A 24496-nucleotide genomic window follows, 5' to 3' on the forward strand; every position below is an offset into this window, starting at 1 on the left:
AACCTGTGGAATGGGACAAAATACCTGCAAACCGTGTGTTTGATAACGGGTTAATCTCCAAAATACAGAGAGAATTCATCCAACTCAGTAGCAGAAAAACCACCCAATTAAAACATGGGCAAAGGACCTGAACAGACGCTTCTCCAAAGAAGACACCCAGACGGCCAACAGACACATGAGAAGATGCTCAGGGAAATTCTAGTCAAAACCACAACGAGATGTTACCTCCCACCCGTCAGAATGGCCACGATCAAAAGACACAGATGAGAGATACCCAGTGTTGTCGAGGATGCGGGGGAAAAGGAACCCTCGTGCTCTGCTGCTGGGATTGTAAATGAGTGCAGCCATTTACAGGATGGAGGGTCCTCAAAAAATGAAACATACAACGACCATATGGTCCAGCAATCCCATTCTGGGGAAAATGAAAACATTAATTCAAAGAGATATCCGCTCCCCAAGTTCACTGCAGCATTATTTATAGTAGCGAAGTCATGTCTACAGATGGAGGGATGGATAGAGACATCGTGGTGCATGTGTGCACAATGGAATATCATTCAGCCATGAAAACCGAGGGAACCCTACCACCCGTGACAACATGATGCCTTCATCTCACTATGGTGAGATAAGCCAGACGGAGAAAGGCAAACACTGCAGGATCTCACTGATACGTGGGATCTCAAACAAAACAACAAACAAAGTCAGGAAAAAAGGTCAGACGTGTGGTTATAGGGGGGTGGGAGAGCTGGGGGGGTGGTCAGAGGGTCTAAACCCCAAGTGCAAGGGAAGGAAGCACTAGGGGGGTGTCTCGTAGCCAACCCTGCTGTGGGACTTGGAGGGACAGAAAACTCCTGAGTTCTCGCCACATGGAGACAAGGGCTTTGTGTCTTTGTGTCGTATCTGTAGGAGCAACTGGATGCTAGTGGAGCCTCCTGTGCTGATCACTTCACTGCAGACGTCAGCGAAACCATCACGCTGCACGCCTCAACCTCGCACCATGATAGGTCTCAACGATTTCTCAGGAAAGCTGAAAACAATGCAGATGCCCAAGTCCCACCTAATCCAAATTTAGATCACCGGGCAGGAAGCGGGGTGGGGGGCAAGAATCCGCATTTCTAGGAAAGTTCCCCCCTCTACGCAAATGCCCACTCAAGTGTGAGAACCATGGAGGAAGCGGCCCTTCCATGTTACCGGCACAGAGCGGGGAGACTTGGGAGAAGGTGGTTCTCCTCTCACACCCACGGACAGTTGGGCCAGTGGCGCAAAGCAGGGCTGGACCTTCCTTCCTGGGGGCTGTGGCTGGCTGGGGTCTCTCAGCGGCTCATCCAGACGCCTGACCCTGCGGAACCCCCAGATGAGTGAGGAAGCTCCTTATCCCCACCTGACGGAGGAGGAAGGGGGCTAGGGGTACGCCCCAGTTTACAGAGGTGGGGATGATGGAGATGATATTGAACCCAGCCTCCTCCCCTGGGGAGAGGGAGGTTGCTGTGGGGGTAGGACCGGTGACCTGGGCAGGGGTGGCAGGCTGCTGGGGCACTAGCCAGGGGCTCTGAAAGCCCAAAGAAGGTGCACGCCCCTAAGCTGGGGGAAATGGAGCTCTGGCAGTGTTTGGAGCCAGAGAGAGACATGACAGAAGAAGTGACTGAAGACGACATGCCAGCAGCATGCTGAGTGGGTTGGAAGGGTCAGGGATGAGCCAGCAGCAGCTGGGGAAGGACAGAACATGGACTCAGGGCTTGGGAGTGAACACGGGAGGAAACAGGAGACTTGGTGCCCCTTGGGAAGCGTGTACCTCCGTCCTTTGCCTCTGCTGATCTCGTGCGTGCTGGGAAATGAGATGGACGAGGATTGACACCATTAAAAAGGAGAAACTAAAAAAACAAGTGACGAGTTGGGCGGCCCCGGACTGAGCGAGGCTGAATGATGGGGCCGCACTGCCCAGCCTTGGTCTAGATGCAGATCTGTCTGGTGTAGCAGCCTGAACGCTTTTCTGCCAGGATGTTGGACCCTTACACTAAAAAATAAGGAAAATTAGTTCAGCTGCTGCGGAGAACATATGGAGGGTCCTCAAAAACTCAGAAATAGAATCCCCAGCTAGCCCAGCAGTTTCACTTCCGGGTCTGTGAAAACAGAAAGCGTGAGAGCACCTCGAGTGCCGACAGGTGGATGAGAGGATGAACAAAAGATGGTGTATACACACACCGGAATGTTCTTCAGCCCACAAAAGGAAGGAGATCCTGACTCCTGCTACTGCCAGGATGACCCTTGAGGACATTATGCCAAGGGAAAGAAGCCAGTCACAAAAAACGATACTTCATGATTCCATCTATGTGAGGCGCCCGAGGGGTCGCATTCATAGGGACAGACAGTAGGAGGGTGACAGCCAGGGGCTGGGAGCGGGGGATGGGCACCTAGACTTTCATGGGGACAGAGTTTCCGTTTCGCAAGGCAAAGTTATTCTGGAGATGGATGTTGAAGGTGGCAGCTGGACAGGGCAAGTGGACCTCATGCCCGTTTCTTATTACGCGCATGTTACCACAATAAAAAAAAAATGAAATACGTAAGTAAAGAAACATCATCCTTTATGACTTTCAAAAGACCCCTGAGGACCTCTACCTCCTGTGGCCAGAGTCATCCTTGGGAGGCCATGGAGCAGCGGGGCCCCAACCTGTGGCTGAACGCCAGCCTGCCTGCCCGCGTCCGTTCGGCTGAGCCACATGAAGTGCCCATCTCTGCGGGTCAGGCTACAGCTCAGCCTGCTGCGTAGACGGACACTGGGGGCCTGAGAAACTCCATCCCTGAGCTCCGAGCTCTCAGTTACAAAGCCATCTGGTCCGTCAGCCGTCAAAAGACGGACCCTCACCAGAATCCCCAAACTGAATAGAGGGCCCCGGGCGTCTACACGCACCTGTCCGCCCGCCGAGGGGAGAGGACAGCTCGACGCACCCGCCGCTCTGTGGACACACGGCGCTTCGCAACATGGCGATGCCAGCAAAGACCCAGGCCCGTCTGCTGGGAGGAGACAGGCCTGCCCACGGTGTGTTCGAAAGAGGAGACAAACTCGGGGCGCCTGGGTGGCTCGGTTGGTTGAGCGTCTGACTGTTAGTTTCAACTCAGGTTGTGATCTCACCGTCGTGGGATCGAGCCCCACCTCGGGCTCGGAGCTCAGCAGAGTCTGCTTCAAATTCTCTCTCCCTCTCCCTCCCGCTCACTGTCCCTCAAATACATAAAATCTTTGGAAGGAAGGAAGGGAGGGAGGGAAGGAAGAAAGAAAATGAAGGGAGGGAGGGAAAGAAAGGGGGCAACTTACAGGTGTGAGCGGGGGGACTCTGGTCACCTCTTTCCTTCGCACACATGGACATGCTCAGGGTAACTCTGGGACGTGCACAGAAACACGAGCACCTCGCACCCTGAGCGATTTGTACAACATGTATGTGTACAGATGTTACCAGCAGCTGCATTCACTTTGATAAATTAATCATCAATTAATATTAATTAGGATCAATAATTTCACTAAGTAGGAAATGCTGGTAACAGCTCCCTTTTGCTGTATAAGATTACACGTGTCACAGAAAGTCAGGCCTGAATGGATGGGTTTATACTATAAAAACATCATTTTAATTTTTTCAGCAGTAAATTTAAAGAATGATTTTAGCCCATTTGCATGTGAAGAGGTGTTAATTGTTTCAAATGAGTCTTACCCGCTAAATAAAGAGCCCTGGCCAGCCCGTGTTAGTTCTAATTTACCCCAGTGAGCACCAACCTTGTGCCCATGCCAGGTCCAGGACAGAGCCCGATCAGGCAGGTTGCGGGGGGTGGGGCACCCCCAGCTCGGGAGCTTGGGCTCCGGTGGGCATCCCAGGGCCATGAAAGAAACAGTGACAAATTCTGCTTGGTTGTTTCGGGGAGAATTTCACAGAGGAGTACGTGATGGTGGGGAAAGGTCTGGAAGCAGACGGAGATGGTCCAGGGAAGAAAGACAGGGAGAGGATCCCAGACACGACCCAGCGAGTCTGTCCGGTGGCCGAGAGGGCAGCACAGGGCAGCTGGGCACATGGAGGGGAGGGAGAAAAACAAGGCTGGCTCCTGCTTTGGTAAAAATAATAATAATAATAATAATAATAATAATAATAATAATAAATTGGGGTGTGTGGGTGGCTCAGTCGGTGAAGCGTCTGACTTGATTTTGGCTCAGGTTGTGATTCCAGGGTTGTGAGATCAAGTCCCGCATCGGGCTCGAAGCTGCATATAGAGCCTGCTCAGGATTCTCCCTCCTTCTGCCCCTCCTCCTCTCTAACAAATTAGTAAATATATAATAAAGAAAAATAAACCACCTTCATAAATTAAAAGAATGGAGCCAAGATGGGCCATGGTCACACCGGAAAGGCTGCCCAAGGGCCTTGCTATGGAGTCAGGCTTCCCTCTCCAGGCGACGGCCGCTCCTGGGATGGGGTTCAATGGGGGAAATTACACGATCGGGTTTTAATTTTAGAACAAATGCTGTGACTCCCAAGAGGAGGGACGGCTGAGGCATGAGGCTGGGAAGAGAGGCACGGCCAAGATCCCATGACAAGTCCGAGGTGGGAAGGGAGGAGTGGCGGCGGGGAACGAGGTCGGAAGGAGCCCAAGGAGTTAGAGCAGGTAGTGTCCCCAGGACTGGGCAGCCGGCGGCAGGACGCAGAAGGTGCGGGGAGGGGGCCCTGACAGCTGCGGGCTCCTGGTTTCCCCCACGACACCCTAAAGGTGGAGCCAAGATATGGGGGGAACCCAGAGATCATGGGCCAGGAGAGCGTGAACGGCAGCTTGGGAGGGTGGGCTGCAGACTGTGGAAATCACCCAGGAGGGCACAGAATTCAAGGAAGAAAGGTCAAGGCCAGAGCCCAGGGGACATCAAGATCTTTGGGTGAGCAAGGACAGAGAGGGTAGAAGGGACGAGGGCCCGAAGGCGCAGGAACCGGTCAGAGGGGCGAGGCTTGAGGTCCCGGACACAGGAGGCCGACTCAGGGAAGAGAAGCCAGGGACTGAGCCCTTCCGCAGAGACGGCCAGTGGCAGGGACGGGGGTGGGAGCCAGAGTGCATCAGGCCAGGAGTGGCCTCAGCGGGGTTCTGAAAGGGTGCCAAGTTGGAAGGAGGAGGTCAGAGGGAGACAATGACGTGTGTGGATTCCAGGACAGGGTGAGGACGACTTTCCAAAAAAAAAAAAAGAGTACAAGCGAGAAGCCTAAGGAAGTCGCTGAGTTGGGGGGGCGGGGAGGGGGTCCCAGCCTCCGGAGGATGAGGATCTGATGGGCGGGGCAGGGGGCCTACCGCCGTTTTCCAAACCAATCTGTGCATCAGGATGAACTGGGGTTTCTAAAAATGCAGGTCTCGGGCCCCACATCCCAGACCCCCAAAGGCACAGGGATCAACCCAGGAATTCCTGGTTTAAAGCAAGAAAGCCCACCCCATCTGACTCTCACATACTGTCTGGTTTAAGGGGAGGGGGCTTCAGAGATACAGAACCAGAGTCACACCCCCTCTCAGGAGCCCCAGGTGCCATTCTGGCCCTTCGCGCTGCCCAACGGCGACACCCACCGCACAGGGCTGAGTCGGGGAGATCATCCCCCGGAGCACAGTCTTGGGGCAAGGGACTGGGCCCAGGGCACACTTCTCCGGGGGGAAGAGCAAGGCCAGGCCACCACCACCGGGCACAAGGCGGGTGACACCAGCACGGTCTCCAGCACCCAGAGCTTTGACGTGGACGTGAGCCTCGCACACATGTCCTGCTGTGATGCCACAGAAGAAGGGCCTGAGAAGGACCCCCCCCAACACATACACAGACTCACAGCAAAGATGCCCCTGGGCTTTGGAACCAACCCCCTCTGGCCACCACTACTCCCCTGAGGTGGCTGGGCCGGTAGCATCCCCAAGGAGCTCAGAGCTTGGGCCCCAGGGACGGGCAGTGGGGAGGCCAAGGATCCGTCCACCTCTACCCCCTGGAGCTCCCGCCCTAGAAGAAAAACCTCCCTCGAGCACCTGCTGGTCTCCCAGCAGGAGGGGCCGCTCTGCCCCATTGGGACAGAGCTCGGAGGTGGGGTGGGTAGGGCGGGCTGGGGTTCTGGAAACCTCCTTCACAAGGCCCCAGCCGGTTCAGCTTCTCACATGACTCCTGTGGGAGCTGTGGAAGGTGCAGGGTTTGGAACAGGGGTCTCGAGGGGTGTGGCCCCCCAGTTGCAGGCAGCGGGCTCTGCTGTCCCCCTAATGCGCTGCACGTCACCTGCACACTCTTCATCAACCCCCAGGGAGGGCTGGCAGTGCAGCAGTTTTTGGGCAGACCCTGACCTTGAGCCTCAGGGAACTCGGGGGAGATGTGCAGGACAACTCACCCCATTTTCACAGCCGATTTAGGAGACACTACACCTTAGGACACAGGTCTCGCGGCCGACCGCCGTCCAGTCCGGGCCAGAACAAGATGAACCGAAGGTCACCCATGGGTCACACTCAGCCCTCTGACGTTCTGAATCTCAGACCTTGGAGGGCATAAGAAGCTGGGTACCAGCCCCCCCCGCCCGAGATTCTAACACACCACAACACCCAGCTTGTCATCACATTAGCTAATCCCCCCGGAGGCGGGAAGGACGACAAGTGCACACATGATTCTGGATGAAAGTTAAGGGTGGTTTAAACATAAGCTTACTGGCCTCGGTGAGGCCGCGTGAGCTGCGGGAGATGAGGCCTCGGGCCCCTGCAGGGCTCTCTGCACGTCCTTCCATCATGCACACACCTGGGGGCTGGTCTCGGGAAGGGGCAGGAGGGGGAGGACCGGGGCACCTGTGTTCACATGGGCTATAGGAAGGCGTTGCCCATTTTGTAGGCAGAGCTGAGTACAAGCAAGTGTCAAGGCGGGCGAAGCAGAGAGGCAGGGGCATTGAACAGACCAGTGCGGGTCGCGGAGGGTGAAGGGAGCCAAAGGACGGTCGCCAGGGTTCAAGGCTGCGGAGGTCAGTGGGGATGGCTTTGTCCTGGGGCAGGAAGTGTTCTGTGGACCCAGCACTGGCCTGCGCCTCACGACCTGCCCGATGGGGAAGTAGCAAAGCAGAGACAGGGGAACGGAGGGCAAAATACGGCCAGTTCTCCTGTCCTCCTGACCACACTGAAAGTTCCTGAGAATGAATCTGTCTGTCTCTTCGACCGGGACCAGTGGTAAAAGGGTGTGCGGACGGTCTCCTACAACCCGACAGCACACTCCTCAATGAGTCACATGCTGGAAGGACATCATCACCCTGCGGTGACCAGGCTGTCCCCTGCGGTCAGCGGCAACCACTGACCCTTCTACCCATCTCTGATCACTCCAAGACCGGGAAGTGAGTTTACAATGACTTCACTCTCTCCAAACACAGGTTCCAAAGAAGACAATTCATGGAGGGCGGACAGATGGGCCCTGCGTCCCTCCTCAGGGAGGAGGTGGAGGACAGTGGGAACGAGCCTCCCAACCCGTAGCCTCAGCGGCTACTCCACACCCAGGGCCCTCCCCTTCCACCCTGGAGGCAGAAAGCACCAGCTTGGGGCACGGATGCCTAGGCTTCGCTGGGCCTCAGCGAACACTGAGGGGCTCGGGGAATGGATGCAGGCAGAAGCCTTCAGATGGCTCAGGGGCTTACAGGTGAGACCCAGCGGATGACAGTCCTCAGTGGCTATGGTAGCCATGGGGGTGGGCCCTGCATCCCCAAATGCAAAGGCCCTGTGGCATAAAGGCAGTAACACACGGAGCCCCCTTGGCTGCCGCAGACCAGTCTGTCGTCCTTCTTACAGGGGACGGAGAACATGAAGCCGGCTCCCTCTGTCCTTCTCCGAGCCGCCACTGCGACACCAAGCTGATTATCCTGCTGGAGGCTAGGTTGACAGGAGCTGATAATTAATTTTAATATCCCTGGGTTGCATCAGCCTCCCCGTGCTTTGTTGGCAAAGCTCCCCTGCTCTCCACCGTGGCCAACACCCCCACATCGATGCAAAGCAGAACTGGACACTCAGGTCTCTCTCAGGGCGCCTGGGGAGGCCTCCCGATCTCTCCCCAGGGTGTTGCACCTGAGCAGAAATTTAACTGCATGGTATTCTCTGTTCCCCAGCTCCGAGCTGGGTCACAGCAGATTCTGGGTGCAAATGCCAGCGGGGGAGGGGGTGGAGAAGGGGCTGTGCAGGGACAAGGGCGCTGAGGCCCTTGGTGGCTGGGCTGTGTCCTCCCTACTCTCTAGCAGGATCGGTGTAATGGCTAGTCAGTCAGGTGGCAGGTGAGCAAGGGCAGCCCGAGGACAGGCGCTGGAGGGACAACACGTTCCCGTCTGCTCACAATCTGCAGCCTGACAAGATGAAATTTCCATGGATGGGCAGACACTGAGATTGAAAACAGAGAGGGGCTTTGCCCAAGGTCACAGGCGCCTGGAGGTCCACGCCAGGAGAACCCGCCACATGAAGAACCCACAGGCGGCTCTGAGAGCAGGGATCCCCGCAACCTGCAGCCACCCGTGGCCTTCGTGGGAGTCTTTTATCCACGGGGGCTTGGCCAAGACCTGCGGGCTCATGGCTGAGCCTCCGTCTATCGTTCAAACCTCCAAGTCACATCAGCCATTTATGATGCACCTACTGTGTCCTCAGCACTGAGCCTGTGCGAGGAGTCACTGTGTCCTTACCCGCTCAAACCTGCCTTCTTGGGCACAAAGCTGCTCTTCCTCACAATCTTCTCTGAGTCATTCCATCCATTCAGGTTCCCTTGGGTTCAGGGGCATTTATGAGGCACCTGCTGGATGCCGAGAACTGGGAACAAAAAGGCAGCATCCCAGCCCTCAGGGACCTCACAAAGCAGTGAGGGACGAGTTGGCCAAGGAACACAAGGCCTTGTGGGCAGTCCCCGAGAGAGGAGCAGAGGGGGAATGCTGTCGAGCTTGCAAAAGGGGGCCCCAGCGTTGGAACATCACGAGGCCTTGCCCAGTGACAGGACTTGTCCAGACCTCAGTTTCCCCATCTGCAACCTGCCTCATGGGGTGGGCCTGAGGCTGACATCGTGCATGTAGCCCTGAGAACACAGTGTGCCTTCAGCAAGGGCTACGTGGGTGCACAAGGTGGGTCACAGCTCCATCCGGAAAGTCTTCCCCAGGGGGCGATGCCTGAGCAGAGCCTGGAGATAAGGAGGGATTCAGGGGGTCAGATGAGCTAAAGATCCCAGCGAAGCCTGTCATCATTGTGGTTTGTAGCCCGTGATGCTGTCTTCACTCTGTCAGCCTCATGGAGCCCGAGGCCCGGTGCCTACCCGTGTGCCAGGGCGTTGTGTGGCCAGAAAAATAGTGATAATGAGGGTCACACAGCAAGCCAGGCAAGCACTTTAAGGGAATTTTAATAGTAGCGTGTATGCTGTTCCCAGGACTGCCCAACACCACTCCCTTTTGTGGGCAAGCAAGGGAGCGCATGAGAGCTGCAGGCGGCTGGTCCTTTTTGTTTCAAAGCAAGGTGCACTCTTCCATTAAAACAGTTTCAGGTACCTATCAAGGGCCAAGTCCAGCAAGGGCATCCCAGTGGCCATGGAAAAGGCCACACAGCAGTCACGGGAGAGAGAAAACGGATGATGCTGTATGACTATGCCGGGGCTGTGGCAGAGGCCCCTGACCTTCCAAGAAGACCCCCGTCAGAGGGCGTCCTTCCCCAACAAGCTGAAAAAGCCAGGGTCTCGGCTGCACAGACAGTCTGAGCTCAACCTGCTGAAGGCCACGCGACCGGGAGGACGCTGAGGCTCGTGCAGAGGCTAGAAAAGGACTCCTGTGATGGCAGCGGCAGAGGGGGCAGCCCCACCATCCTGGTGTCAGGCCTCCCAGAGGAGTAGGGAAGAAGCCGGGAGAGCAACAAGAGGCCCGTGAGGCCTGTGCTCGGCTACTCTCTGTCTAGCCGGGGACTCCCCACACGCCTGGCAGGCACCTGCTCCCTCCCCGAGGCGCGCCATGCCAGGGGTGGAGAGGTGAAGAGCGGGGTAGAGTGCACATTCCCAGGCCAGGGAAAGCTTCCTGCGGCAGCTCGCAGGATCGGACTCGGACGACTTTCTCCAAGTGGGCCTTCCGTGGCCGCTCATGCCGTGGGAGCACACTCACAGAAGGAAGCGAGGCTCCTGGAAGCATCCGACGTTCCCAACACAGGGCTGCTGGGCCACACAGGAGATGGCCTTTGACCCTCACAACCGCCGGCCGGAGCCTGGGACAGGGATGCTGGGCCACTGTGACTTCGGACACAGAGCTGGATGTCTTGCCCGCCCCCCCTCCAGCCTCCTTCCCTCAAGCGGCAACAGGCTGGCTGGGGAGCAGCAGACTGCATGGACCACAGGCTGTGGAGGACAGGGGGGCTCCCTGAAGACCCTTCTAGACTCTTCTGGAGGCATGGGGATGGACTAAGCCACCGAGGAGGAACCGCTTTATGGTGTTCTTTGGGTTTGGGGAGGCACCTCTCCATGGACAATCGTGATTTTAAGCCACAAAGTCTTAGGAACAACTCCAACTGAGGCACCAAGAGGGCCCATTTCCCCAAACCTGTGGCCGCTGGGAAAGGGGAAGAAGAAGCTGAGGACTGGGGCTTCTGCCGGTGCACCCACACTGCACCTGGAGAACACCCTTCCAGAAAATAAGGTCCAAATAAACCTAATCTGGCTTCCCCCAGAGGGGTCCCCTGGGCCATGCTTGGGGTAGCCTTTTAAGATTCACTTGCTGAGGGCGCCTGGGTGGCTCAGTGGGTTAAGGCTCTGCCTTTGGCTCAGGTCAGGATCTCAGGGTCCTGGGATCAAGTACCGCACAGGGTTCTCTGCTCAGCAGGGAACCTGCTTCCCCACCCCCTCTCTCTGCCTGCCTCTCTGCCTACTTGTGATCTCTATTAAATAAATAATAAAGAAAGAAAAAAAGATTCACTTGCTGATTTCCTAACAAGCAAACAACGGAACAGATCTGATAAACCTACTTTTTAACAGGAAATTTACATCAAGAAAGGACCCAGAATCATGACCAGCTATCCTGACAGAGGCCTTCTGTCCCCAGATCCAGGCGGCTTGGACCTGAACCCGGCCAGGGCAGGGCCCCGGGACCACAGTTTCCCAGAGGAAGCTGTAGACATCAGGCCAATGAGGTTGCAGGGGGGACTAGGCCAAGGGCCACAGGAGGGGGTTGGGGCGGCGATGCCCGTCGGGGAAGATGCGAAGAAAGTGGTGGGGAGGAGTAGAGAGCAGCTGGGTGAGCAGCAGTTAGAAATGGCAAACAGGGGGATTTCAGTGGAATCCCAGAGAAATCCTGGCAGCTTCGGGGAATTGGGGGGACACACACTCCTAAGTCCAGGTAAAGGCTCTGGGCCACTGTAGCTTCTCAGAGACCGAGGGACTAGGCCTGGCTGATGCAGGAAGGACTCACCTAGCGGGGTGGGGGGCCAGTGGGCCATCAGCCCAACTCCTCCCCGAGGGCCCTGCTACCTACCCCCGCCACTAATTCCCAGCTGAAGTTGCTGGTTTCCTCTTCTCCCCACCCACCAGCTGGCTCCTCGTGCTCCCCATCCTCCCCTCTGATAACTCCCTCCCACTGCACACGCTGATGACTCCGTGCTCCAGCTTGGAGCCCAGTAGCCCACAGTCCACCCAGCCCCCGCAGCTCAGATCACCCCTTTGAGCTATTTATGCGCTGATCTGCTCTCCCCAGGGCACAAGCCTTATCTGTTCCTCTCCGAGCGCCCCCTGCCAGCTGCCTACAAGAAGAACTGGCGCATCAAAGATACTCAAGCACCTAATGAATCTGAATTTCCTAGAATCCCTTCGTGCGACCAGCACCGTGGAGGGTGGTTCCAAGAAGGTACAGCCGGCCCTCTGCACCAGCTACGAGCCCCCTGGGGCAGTCCAGCCCAGAGGAACACCCACTCTCAACATGGACTGCTCGGGTTTGAGCCCTGCCCTGCCACGTTATCAGGGTCCTGTGTGACCTTGGACAAGTCACTTAACCTCTCTGTGCTTGGTTTGATCGGCTGAGAATGAGAGCAATAACCTCCAGCTCTCTGTGTTGGCCTGAGCGTTAGGGGACGTGCAGTGCTCAGAACAGTACCCAGTACCGTATACCCCATAGAAGTGTGCATGCCAGCTGCTATTGTGCTAGACACTAGGTTTGCATCCCTCTTCCCCAAACCCCAGGCACCAGGGGACTCAGGCCTTTAGTGAGGCTTCTCGAAGGACAAGATTGCCAGAGCATCGGCTGAGACCAGAAGATCCGCGCGTCTACAGGACTACAGGACTGCACGAGCTGCCCTCTTCTCGGGCGTCACATGGCAGGTACCCGGTGGGCCATGCGCTCCCTGAGCTCCCACGCTGACCCCCACCGGCCTCCCCTTCTGCAGGTACAGGGCGGCAGGTACAGGCATAGAAGCCCGCGAGGCTCACCCTCACTGAGAAGTTGATGGTCACTCAGGCCAAGGAGACCGATCTACACTTCCCAGTCCCTGCAGGTGAGACACGGGCTGAGGTTCCACCAAGACCAGCAAGTTGCCTGCACGCCCTCTGACCTTGAGACGCGTGGTGCAGGAACGCGGAGCCACGATCCTGGCTCCCGGCCATATCACGCAGGACCTTGGCCATCTCTTCCCCTCTCAGAGCACCCCACACCCGGGGTCGTTCTTACGGGTGTTCTTACTGCTGGTGCCCCACAGAATCCAGTGCATGGGATGTTTGGACTGGGCACGACCCTGCTTCTCTGGGGCGGCACAGTTGGGCAAGTAGCTTCTTCCCCTTCCCAGAGGCCTGGCTGGGTCTGGGACGGGGACGTGAAGGGACAGAAGCCCTCGGGACACAGACAGCCTGACAACAGGACACCAAAGCTCTGTGCAGAAGGGCTACCAAACAACATGGGGACCATGTGCCCTGATCCTCACGAACAGACCCAAGCACAAATCAGGCGAGAGTTCCCCGAGACTTCAGGGCCAAATCACTGGCCCCCCACAGTGACATGCCAGAAACCACCGAAGATACCAGAAGCCCCTCTGCACAGACAGCAGCCCCTCAGGCAGTGCGGGCAGAACTCGAACCCGGCACGGCGGCCGCGGGACCCGCATCAGGAAGCCGACTTGGGGTGTGGTCGCAGGTCCCCCCAGACAGAAGTCCGATTGGTCGGCTTGATTGCCACTTTGTTCTCCAGACTTGCCTGCAAACGTCTCTGGCCATTTCCAGAAATGAATTTCACCTTCCTTGGGTGCGTTTTTGGAACCATTTAGCCTTTTCATTCTTAGGAGCTGCTGACGGAGACAGCGGAGGCCCGGACAGCACTCAGCCTGCTCTTAGCAGCAGCCCCGCTGGGACCAAGAGACATGGGACGAAAGCATCTCCATAAATGTGCATCTCGTACATGTGAACCGATTCCACTTGTGAGTCACCCCTTCAAGGACGATGGCGTTCAAAGGCAGTTCTGTTCTCCCTTATGCTCCTTTCCTCGTGCGTCGCTGGTAGGGATGGGCGTCCAGGGGTTCTGGAGGCTGGGGAGCTGCTGAAACCTCCAGCATCATCAGCTTCCTCTCGAAAGGGGAGATCAGCACGGACTCAGGCCCTCCCTGCATTTCAGACTCAGCACGTCACCTGCTCACAAGCCTGGGCCACCACCACGGGGCTCAGAAAAGCAGGTGCAGGGGGACAGAGGCACCTGCCATTCCTGAATGCAGCACACAGCCCCTCCCCCCTCCCCAGGTCCCAGGCATAGCAGTGTCTATATTCAGTGTAACTGGTTGATGAGTCAAACAAAAATGGTCATTTGTGCCACGTTATCTGTGTTTACAATGAATAACAGATGTGTGTCATTGTTGTGATTGGTAAACTGCCCGTTTCTATGCATTGTTTCCAAAGACGAGCAACTCAAGGACACAGAAAGGAAGGTTGTGACACTTACAGATGCTCTCTCTTAGGCTACTTTGGGCTGGAAGTGACACAGAGCCGACACAAACTAGCTGAACAGGGACACAGCACTTATGAACTCCAGCGATGAAAGGTCCAGAGTTGTTCTGAAGCAGGCTTGGGAAGCAGATCACCAGGTCACCAAGGGCCAGGGCTCTCTGGGTCTCTGCTACAGACACTCAGCGCCAGCTTTCAGTTCAGGCTGGTGCCCCTGGGGCTGTGGCAGCCCCGGAAGGCTTGATCCAGATGGACAAGGAGAGAGAGAGCCCCTCCCCCTGGCCCTCCTCTGAGTATGAATGATCACTGGGTCCCCTGTCTGCGTCTGCACCCGTCGCTCACAGGAGAGGTTTCGAGACACGTGGCCAAGGCAGCGTGGGGGAGAGCATGCCCACCTTCGGCCTAGTGCCTGCCCCGGGGTGCTTAACCGGAAGAAAATCCCCCTCTCTCCTCCTGCCTCCCAGGCAACCAGATGCTCAGAGTCACCCTGTGATGAATGCACAGTGCTGTGCTCGAGGCCACCAGTTGGACACTGGAAAATGTTGACCTCGGTACTTTCTCATTACGTACTTTACAGTAAGAAACGTCCCCTGGGGACGTCCGCTGACTCAGCGATGACCAGGAATCTTAGGGAGAGGCGGGTCTGGACCCGATGATCACACCCCACGCAGCAGCCAGCGGGAGCCTTGCTCACGCACTATGTCCCCACGACTGAACTCCCTTCTCCCGCAGCTTCTGGAGTCGCGGCAGAATCCCCTTCTCCTCCCTGACCAGCATGCCAAACTGATTAAGGAGGTCTAATGCATAGGAACGGAGAGTGTACAGGTCAAATCTGGGCTCCTGGCTGCCTGGGGGGGAGCACCCCGGGCGGGGACCCCAGGACACACCCTGCCAGCCGTGTCCCTCTAACTGTGTTCTGCAGCCACCCCAGCCAGCAGCTCCAGGAGACAATGTGTCCCCCACCTTTAATGAGGTCCTTCTGAGCCCTGCTGTCAGGACAAGCCATCCATCCCCCTGCCAGGGAGGCACTGGGAGAGGAGTGCTCCTCCTGGTGCTTGCCTGATTGCTGAGCCAAGGAGGGAATGACAGGGCCAGACAGAGCCACCACTGCGGCCCACGGATTTCTCAGAACAGGGTTCATTAGGTGCAGGAAGACTTAGATCTGGGGCTTTGCAACCCTGGGCAGCACACACTGGAGCTGGGGCGGGCAAGACTCAGCCCTGGGCCAGATGCCAAGGCAGACTCTGGGGAGAACTCACCAGCAGACATTTCCTATTAGGGCAAGACTGCAGTGTGACGGGCTTCATCTGTGTTCGGAGTGTGGTTCCCTTGGATATTCTGGTAGCAAGGCTAGTCGCTGTGGGCTCCAACCGGCCCAGTGCCGTCTGGAAAATGGTGGTTGCTTAAGGTGCACAGTTCACGTGGAAACGACTATTTCTTCCTCTTGGAGGTAGTGCCATGAAATCTCGTCCTTGGCTGGACTCCCAGGAGCACCCCCACGTCTTCTTCCAGCAGCCACATCCAGGCAGGGGCTGGCCCAGGCATTTTCCCCCAACCGCCCCCCCTTCCCTGCTGCCACCTGGCTCCTCCCACTGAGTGTCACCACGCCCACGGAACTCCCCAGCAGCAGAGAGCAGCAGGGCCTAGCCACCAAGGGTGGGGGCCCGCTCACCTGTGTCCCGCTCGCTTCTCACATCACCCACCTGGAGAACCAGGCCAGGCCAGGCCAGTCTGTCTTTGTAGGTGCTCTCTCCACCCGCTGGGTGGGGGGGCGGTTCTACCTGAGCCCTCCTTCACTTTGTGTCCTATCTGACATGTGCAGTGGAGCTGAGCGACAAAGCTCACTGTCCCTCAGGACTTGCTCTGTGCCAGGCCCGTGCAGGTGCTCTGCTTGCAAAGCCTAAACCCCGGGAGGTGGATGCCCCATGCAGGGCGGGGAAGAGGTGGGGGTGGGGGAGCTGCCAGGCTGTCTGTGTCCACTGGCTCCGCCCCCTCCTGCCCAGAGCCCGTCCATCAGGGACTAAGCGTCTCCGTCTCTCCTCCCGCTCAACGGGGGCTGACGGCAGGAGGACCTGCCTCACAGGTGTCTGCTCGGGCTGCCAGAACCCAGTACCAAAGACAGGGCAGCTTCAACAACAGACATCCATAACTCGCGGTTCTGGAAGCTGGAAGCCGGCGACCAGGGCACCAACTGCTGTGGTTTCTGGTGAGAGCTCTCCTCGTGGTTTGCAGACACCTTCTGTGTTCTCATCCAGCAGAGCGGGAGCTCTGAGCAAGATCTCTGGGGTCTCTCCTTTTTTGAACATGTATTTATCTGGGGACACCTGAGTGGCTCAGTCCGCTGGGCAGCTGCCTTCGGCTCAGTTCACGATCCCCAAGTCCCACATCGGGCTCCTTGCTTAGCAGGGAGCCTGCATCTCCCTCTGTCTACTTGTCTCTTTCTCTCTCTCTTACAAATAAAAATCTAAAAAAAAAAAAAAGACATGTTTATTTGTTTGAGAGAGAGAGCATGTGGAGGGGAAGGCCAGAGTGAGAGAGAATCTTGGGCAGACTCCGAGCTGATCCTAGAGCCCACACGGGGCTTGATCTGATGACCATGAGATCACGACCCCAGCCAAAACCAAGAGGTGGATGCTGAGCCGACTGTCCACCCAGGCGCCCCTGGCGTCTCTTCTTATAAGGGCACGAATCCCATCACATCAGAGCCCCATACTTAGGGCCGCATTTCACTTTACCTCCTAAAAGCCCAAGCTCCAAATACAGAACTCGAGAGCGAAGGCCTCCACATGTGGATTTGCAGGGGGACACAGTTCAGCCCCCAGCAACGGACCGGACGTGATGACCCAGTGGGTTAACATCCACAGAGCACCTGCAACGGAGCCAGGCACACGGGGATCCAGCCACACGACCCACACCTGCGTCCTGCACCTGCTATCAGGGACACTTTCCGTAACTCTCCGGTTATGAGATGGGATGGAGGCAGCAGTCCACACCAGCTCCATCTGCTTGGACAGAACTTGCCCTGGGAGCTTATGAGGCCCTTGGCTTTGGGCCCCTGAGCCCTAGCCCTGAGCCCTGTTCCATTTCCCTGGTTGGCTCAGTGCCGGAGCCTGACTCCCATCCTCTCTGGGGTGAGGAATCCTATCACCGCCACAGCCCAGATCCACCCTGGGGACCGTTAGATTGGTCGATAAGGAATTCCACAAGGGCCCACCCCTTTGCCCTCAGAAAGGCACCCGCTGCTCACACAGGGCAGAGACGGGGGACGGGAACCAGACTCATGGGCCCAAGTCTATTAGGTGACGTGAGTAGCTCCCCAAGAAAACCCCTCAGGACTGCCTTGGGACTGTGTCAGGAACAATGTCTCCAACACCATGTCCCTTCCTAGCAACAATAAGCTCCCCACCTTCAGCTCCCCGAGATGTGTGTTTGTGTGTGGTCACCACGACCCTGTCTGGTCACCTGTTCTTTCTGCTGACTTCACTCAGTCCCCCTTACAACACCTGTAGCTTCCTTCGGGGTCTGCCTGTCCCTTACTCTCCAGCCACAAAATTTGGGGAGGACCAACCTTGGCTTCTAACTCCTAAGGTGGGCCCATGCCACAGGCCTGATCAATCTAAGCACTCCGGTCCCCAGGCCACAGTGGCCAGCTCGGAGATGGCACACGACTCAAGACCAGTCAGTTCCAGAAGTTTCACTGGACCAACTGGGGGAAAGCCCTCTCTCTACTGGAATTGCTAGTTTAAAGAACAGAGTCACCACAGGGTACTGGGAGTCACCAGGTGGAAACAGCTCACCTAGAATTCAAGCAATATAGGGGAGAGGAAGATGGTCCAAGAGCTGGGAAGAGAAACTGAGTCCTGAGGACATCCCTGAGTGCCTGGATCCAGCAAGGCCTGAAATCCACCAGGTCAGTGAAGCAATACATTCAGTGAAGCAATACAGCCAGTGGAGCTGGCTTCCTGATCTTCTAACAAAAAGATGATCGCCCACCACCGTCTGTTCCCAGAGTTCTGTGTGTATTAACCCTCATGTGACAACAAGCCTGTGAAGTGGGTACCGTTAGCATCAGGTTCTGAGGCACAAAGAACTTACATGACCTGCCGAGGTAAGACAGGGTGAGCCAGGGATGGCGGGCTGCTGCCCTGGTCTGGGAAAGCGGCAGCACGTGCTCACTAACCCGTGGGGGCCTCCAGACCACCACTATCAGAACTGCCCAGATAACCGTTGTGGTTGCTGGACTAACCCAGCAAGCTGCACACGAGGCAAACGATGCTACCCAGGACCCAGCACAACATCCAGCTGGCTTCCTGGGGAGTGGGGGCGGAGCGAGATGATTAGGTGTGGTCCTCTCCCACGGCTGGCTCTCGACTTGGCTCTGATGCTGCCCTGTGACCTGGGACAGTCCCTCTTGCCTCTAAGCCTTGGGGTCCTTGTCAGTAAAACCAGACACCTGGATGGCGCATTCCCCAAGAACCCTTCCAGCTCTCAGGTTTTGTGACCCTGGTCCTGTGAAATGGAACAACGCCATTGTGGCAGAAGTGACACCGCGGGTTCTGTGACCTTCCCACTCAGTGAAGTGGGGGAAGCACCTGGACACTTAAGGTTTGGGTCAGGGGCTGTCCCAGCAGCCTACAGGTGGCCGTGCCCCGAGCCGGGCAGCCAGAGCACCTGGTTCACAGGAACTCTACCCAGTGGCAGACCCCCGTGGGAATGCTGGGTTGCCCTAACCCTGCAGGCCTGCCCTCAGGAGGTGCCCCCTGTACCCTTATACTATGTAGCTCCCTGACCCTCTCTGCCGCCCATCTCCCCATCTCCCAAGCACTTGGCCACACTGGGCGGGTAACCTCCCCACCTCGGGTCTCCCAGCTTCCATGGAAGCCCTGCTTCACGAGGACAGCACAGGGGGCCCAGACCTCGGGCCTGCCGCATCCGAGGAACTTCACAAAACACCTGCTATACGCGTTAAGTGAACAGATTGGACGTTAGGAGAAAAACAGATGGAAGAAAGGCCCCGCTCGTGTTTCCCGAGAAACTCATTTTCCAAGATTAAATGCCATTTCAGTGACCTTGTCCCTGGACATCCGTGGGTGCTATCAACGGCCCTCCGTGGAGGAAGGTGACCGTGCTGCCAGTGGCCCCAGCACTGCTGTGCCCTGGAGCAGCTAGTTACTGGCTGTGTTTGTTCAGTAGCATCTCACTGCCTCTCTGTCCTGCCTGTCTGTCCATCCATGCCCACAGAGCAGTTCTGACAACACAGGGTTTGGGGACTTTCTTGTTTTGTTTTTTGTTTTTTTAAGTAGACTCCATGCCCAACACAGGGCTTGAACTCACGAACTTGAGAACCAGAGCCAGGCGCCCCATGCACTGAGCCGCCCAGGTACCCCCCTGACAACGCAGGGTTTGTTTGTTTGTTTTAAAATTTCATTTATTTATTTGACAGACAGAGATCACAAGTAGGCAGAGAGGCAGGCAGACAGAGAGGGAGAAGCAGGCTCCCTGCTGAGCAGAGAGCCCCATGCTGGGCTTGATCCCAGGACCCTGGGATCATGACCCCAGCCGAAGGCAGAGGCTTTAACCCACTGAGCCACCCAGGCGCCCCACACAGGTTTTTAAGCAACTTTGTTAATAGACCTTGGAGACACAGACGAGGGGAGCAGGAGGATGCATGAGGAAGAGCTTCTCTGGGGTAGACCCGGGTCTACCCGATTGAGCCATCCAGGCTCTGGATTTGGGTCTCTCTGATATCGCCTCTGGGGCTCCAACCAGCCACTCCTCCAGTTCAGACCCTAGAAGGCCATTTGGAGGCTCCGGGTGCCAGGGAGAGAAGGAGACGTGACTGGGGAGGAGCCCCTGTGAGATGCGGGTCAGAGAGGAAGGGAGCCCCGTGGAGGCAGGTGGCTTAGCAGGTAGGTTAGGAACCTCCCATCCACCCACCCTTGAGACCACTGTGGTCTACACCTGTGTCGATGACATCGGCTCAGAGTTCTGAGCTTTTTTCTCCTGCTGGAGGCACTCCGCTTAGATCTTCTCTCCTACTCTCCAGATTTTTATTGTATTTTCTGTGGTGCTTGTGGGCATTGCTGGGTGTTCTGACACTGCCAGCGTGCTCCAGATGAGCCCCGTTGCTAAGAAACAAATCCCAGATGGATCTTTAAACACACAGCTCATAAAAGCACATTCCTCCGCACTCAGCTACGTTCTGCCTGTTCTTGGGCCACTTAGGTTAAACTCGCCACTGTTCGTTCTCTAAAGGTCTCATTTGGAGCCTCAAGTAAACCCGACAAACTACTCTAATTACCCAGAGGAGCAACTGTCAGAGAGCTGTGTGACAGCCTTGGGCAGAAAGGGGGCCACCGTCCTGGCCACTGCGGCCTACAGACTCCGAAAGGGAGGGTGCTTGGGAAAGGGGGGGCCCAGGAGGCCCACTGCTCAGGCAGAGTAGGCAAAAGGGGCTCTGACAGGTGGATACAGCTTAAGGGACCATTGAGCCACAGCCTGTCCTTTCCGCATTTCTAAGAACCCTGGGTTCGCCATTCCCTGCAGAGTGGTTCCAAGTTAAACATGCTTTAGAACAAATCTGGCCACAGCTCCTCTCCCTGGAGGGCACCAGGCTTCCCCACCCCAAAACATGTTCCCAAACGAAAATAATATTTAACCAGAAAAAAAAAAAATTTAAAACATGGGCAGAGGACCTGAACAGACATATCTCCAGAGAAGACACACAAGTGGCCGACAGGTAGAGAGACATCACGAATCACCAGGGAAAAGAAAACCAAAGCCTCAAGGAGCTCTCTCCTTACACCTGTCGGAATGGCCATCATCAAAACCAGTGGAGACCACAGTTGCGGCGAGGACGTGGAGGAAGGGGACCCTTGTGCGCTGCCAGTGGGAATGCAGTCTGGTGCAGCTGCTCTGGGAAACAGCGCAGAGGGTCCTTAAAAAAGAGAACCACGGGGAACGAAATCACAGTCTCGGAGAGATACCTGCCCCTGCATTCCGTGCAGCCTCCTAGCCAAGCTAAATGTCCGTCAATGGACGAACAAATAATATGTCATGTGCACACAGTGCGATATTATTCTGCCTCAAAATCAGAATGAAACTCTGCCATTTGCGACATGAATGAAGCTTGAGGGTTTGAGGCTACAGGATATAAGCCAGACACAGTAAGACACATGCCGCGTGATCTCACGTGTGCGATCAAAAAAGCGCCAAACTCAGCGACAAGAGTGGAATGTGGTTACCGGAGACTGCGCTGCAGGGGAGAGGGGAGAGACCAAAATCTGTGCCTTCCGAGCCGTGAAAAGACATGTGACCCTCACTATGCTCCAGGCACTATTCCAGGCCGTTTCTATGTAACAACCCATTTAATCTTCAGAAGTTCTAGAAGCCGGGTCCTGGGATTGCCCCCGTTTTGCAAATGAAGAAAATGAGGCACAGAGAGCTTAAGTAACTTGCCCAAGGTCATGCAGCTCTCCCGTGGTAGAGTGGGATCCAGGAGGGATTCCCCCAGCAAAATACATGAGCTCTATCCAGCACGGGGTCACCAGGATTCAGGGAAGCACTGGGTCCTTGGCTCCCCATCATCAAATGTCCTTTGTGCTCAAGGACCCAAAGGAGACCTCTCCCCACCATGTTCCCTCCTCTGGGCAGCTCGGTAGGAGGCTGTACTTCTGCTTACTGTTTCCTCCCCAAGGATGACATCTTCCCACTCCAGGAGAGGGGAGCGGGGGCCGGTCCTGGCCTGTCTGCATCCTGGAGCATCATAGAGCAACTTGGATGGTCACGCCCTGAGGGCAAAACTCTCCCCCCACCCCCACCCCTGGACCCAATGAGGAGGGGGTGCCCGCCGCCAGCCCCCCACCCGTCCCCCCCTCCACTCCGCACCAGTCTTGGGATGCTGCATTCCCACCACAGCAGGAGCCTTCCCTCTCCTCCTCACCACCCACCAGCCCTAGCCGAGAGCCAAGCTGCCAGCTACCGAGGCATTAAAAAAAAAAAAAAAAAAAACCTTTACATTAAATGTGTGTTACAGAAGAGGCTGGTGCGGCGCGGTGCTGAGCCCCACTCCGGCTGGGATGGTGAGCCACTTTCCGGCAGCGTGCCATGCCAGATTCCTGCGGGCACGTTCAGGGCAAACAAAAACGCCTGTGCAGCACGTCCTCCCACCCAGCCCCTTTAGCCGCCTACACCCCGCAGCGCAGGCACCAGCTCACCTCCCAGAGTCCGCAGTAGGGCCCAGCCTGGACCCCCCTGGCCCTCCAAGGGGGCCCCACCCCGAGCCCCACTACTCCAGAGGCACAGAATGTCATCCCACACTCCGGGTTCACGTCTTCCTCCTCTTCACAAGACACACTCAACAAACCCAAAGATGACAGCTGCCATGTGGCCACACTTCTCCAGACGGGCCAGTCCTCGGGCCTACTGTGTGTCGCGCAGCTGGTGCTCCGTGCCTTCCTGGCACACTTCCGAATGCACCCTCATTCAGTGCACATTCCGGGCATCCAGCTGACACACGCACAGGCAACCTCTCCCGGACACCATGGTTTAGCTTTCCAGAGATGTTGATGGGTACCCACCACACCAGGAGTCCGGCACGTTCCCTTCTGGGTGGCCCTGTACGCATTTACGGTACTACCTAAATAAAAACAGTCAACACAATGGCTTTCTAGTAATTCATAATTCCTTATGATTCATGATTCCGTATGATTCAAACCCCTCGGCTCAGTCAGGCAGCGCCTGGCATCCAGTGCCCGGCCCGGCACAGTGGAGTCCCTGTTCTGGCGTCTCAGGCAGACACACTTCCTCCTGCAATTCCTTTTTCTGGCTATTTCTCTCCCCAAACGTTCTTAGTTACTAGAAATTTCTCTCTTATTTGTTCTGCTTCTCCCTTGATCTCTCTGTATATTCCATTCTCTGAGAAATAAATTTTAATGTGAAACCTCTCCGTGAGCCACAGGAAATGTCTAGTCTTATTGATAAGAAGTTTGGTGCCACTGGGACTATCTAACTCTTCTTCTGATTACACCTGCTTTTTCTCAAATACTGGCCTTCTAGAGCACCAAACAACAATGCTTTCTTATTTGATGTCTTCTTGTCTTGTTTAAGAGTTAAAATTTTTTTACACTTTCATTTCCCATTGCAAACCATTTTAGCAGTATTGTGAATTAAAATGGAATTTTTTTTTTAATGACTCTGGTTCAAAGGGAATGAATCTCCAGGCTCTCCACTACCCCTCGGGCAGCTCCAAGGTCGGGTACTCCAAGGCTTGGCGAGAGAGTGCAGGTCGCTCTGGCATGGGCTGGACCACTGATGGGCCACGCAGGTGCCCATGACCCACCACCTGGCGGCTGGTCCCCTACTCCCCAGACCAGGCCCCCTCCCCCAGAAGCCTCAAGTGTCAGGTGTGGTGATTAGGGGTCTAGATCTCTGCCGTGACGTGGATCCCCGAGATCAGACTTGCAGCATTTGAGGGAGGCAGCAATGGGATGCCTGCCAAATTCACCACCTACTCCCCCCCCCAACACTGCGTATCAACCTCAGCCTTCAATGTGCAAAAAATCCCCACCAAAAAAAAAAAAAAAAAAAAAAAATCATGTTTATGGAAATTACATCACCATGGCAACTGTAAAGGTCTCACAAGTATTTTTAAAATAGCAAATTAACAAAACCCACTTATAAAAAATCTGAAATCTGTTCCTCTATGAGCATTAGTGAACATACAGATTCTAACCAACACAAAACATGTCTTGTGGCTTAAGGGCCAGAAGTCAGGAGAAAGGGCTCTCGACCCCGGATTCACTGGAGACAGAGGGTTGAACCTGTGAAAACTAAGTTTTATTTTTCTAGTGAGAGCTCACACTTTGGATTTATTCTGGAAAATGACACCAAGCTCTCTGGGTGCAGAAAAAAAATTGTGGGTAAGAGACCTGCGCTGCTGAAATACTAATTTTTTACTTTCTATTTTCACATCCCTGATATTATTACCTTCCCCACTCCGCAAGACTATTCCATTTTTAACTCATAGGTTTTTAGCCATTGCATAAGGTTCTGCCACTGTGATTTAGCCCAGCTGAGTCTCTATTATAAAACCTGCTTCTCAGAAGTCTGCACACAAGTCACACAGGAGGGGGAGAGAACCAGATTCAGAAGAACCCAACTCAAACCTCTCTGCTTTTGAAAAACGTAACTGGTGTGGCTTGCAGGGAGATGGTGCGCTCATTTTTGGTGTCTTTTGTGAAGACTTAACACGTAACAGGTGTGTTTTGAGGACTCTCCATAATGAGGAATCACTGGGGGCCTTAGCAACCCGAACACTGGGGTTTCTTTCTGTGCAAAGAGGAAGAAAAAGCAAACCACGCAATGAGGATTTCATTCTTTGCCAGGTCCCAGGCTCCGAAGGGGTGGGGTGGGGAGCGGAAGGGAAGCGGGGAGAGGGGGCGAGAAGCAAAATGCTAGGTCTTAGGGAGCTGGAAGTACGCTGGACAGAGGTGGTAATTGGCTTGCCATGACTTCTGCTTATCTCAGGAAGGGAAAGAGGGGCAGCCGCGCCCGATGCCAGCAGTAGCCAGATGGTCCCTCTTCCCA

The 24496-nt window shown here is 55.8% G+C and overlaps 1 protein-coding gene and 1 non-coding gene across 3 annotated transcripts in view; one reads left to right on the forward strand and one right to left on the reverse strand.

Moving 5' to 3' along the window:
- The window catches only part of STUM (stum, mechanosensory transduction mediator homolog), a 49436-nt gene that overhangs the window by 7448 nt on the left and 17492 nt on the right, over positions 1 to 24496 (reverse strand). The gene's annotated exons all lie outside the window — the stretch shown is intronic.
- On the forward strand, positions 3066 to 3156 carry TRNAN-GUU (transfer RNA asparagine (anticodon GUU)). The gene is given in 2 exon segments: positions 3066 to 3102; positions 3110 to 3156. It is a non-coding gene; the product is annotated as a tRNA-Asn (tRNA).

This window comes from Mustela lutreola, chromosome 14 (assembly GCF_030435805.1).
Source record: "Mustela lutreola isolate mMusLut2 chromosome 14, mMusLut2.pri, whole genome shotgun sequence".
Taxonomy (NCBI): Eukaryota; Metazoa; Chordata; class Mammalia; order Carnivora; family Mustelidae; genus Mustela; species Mustela lutreola.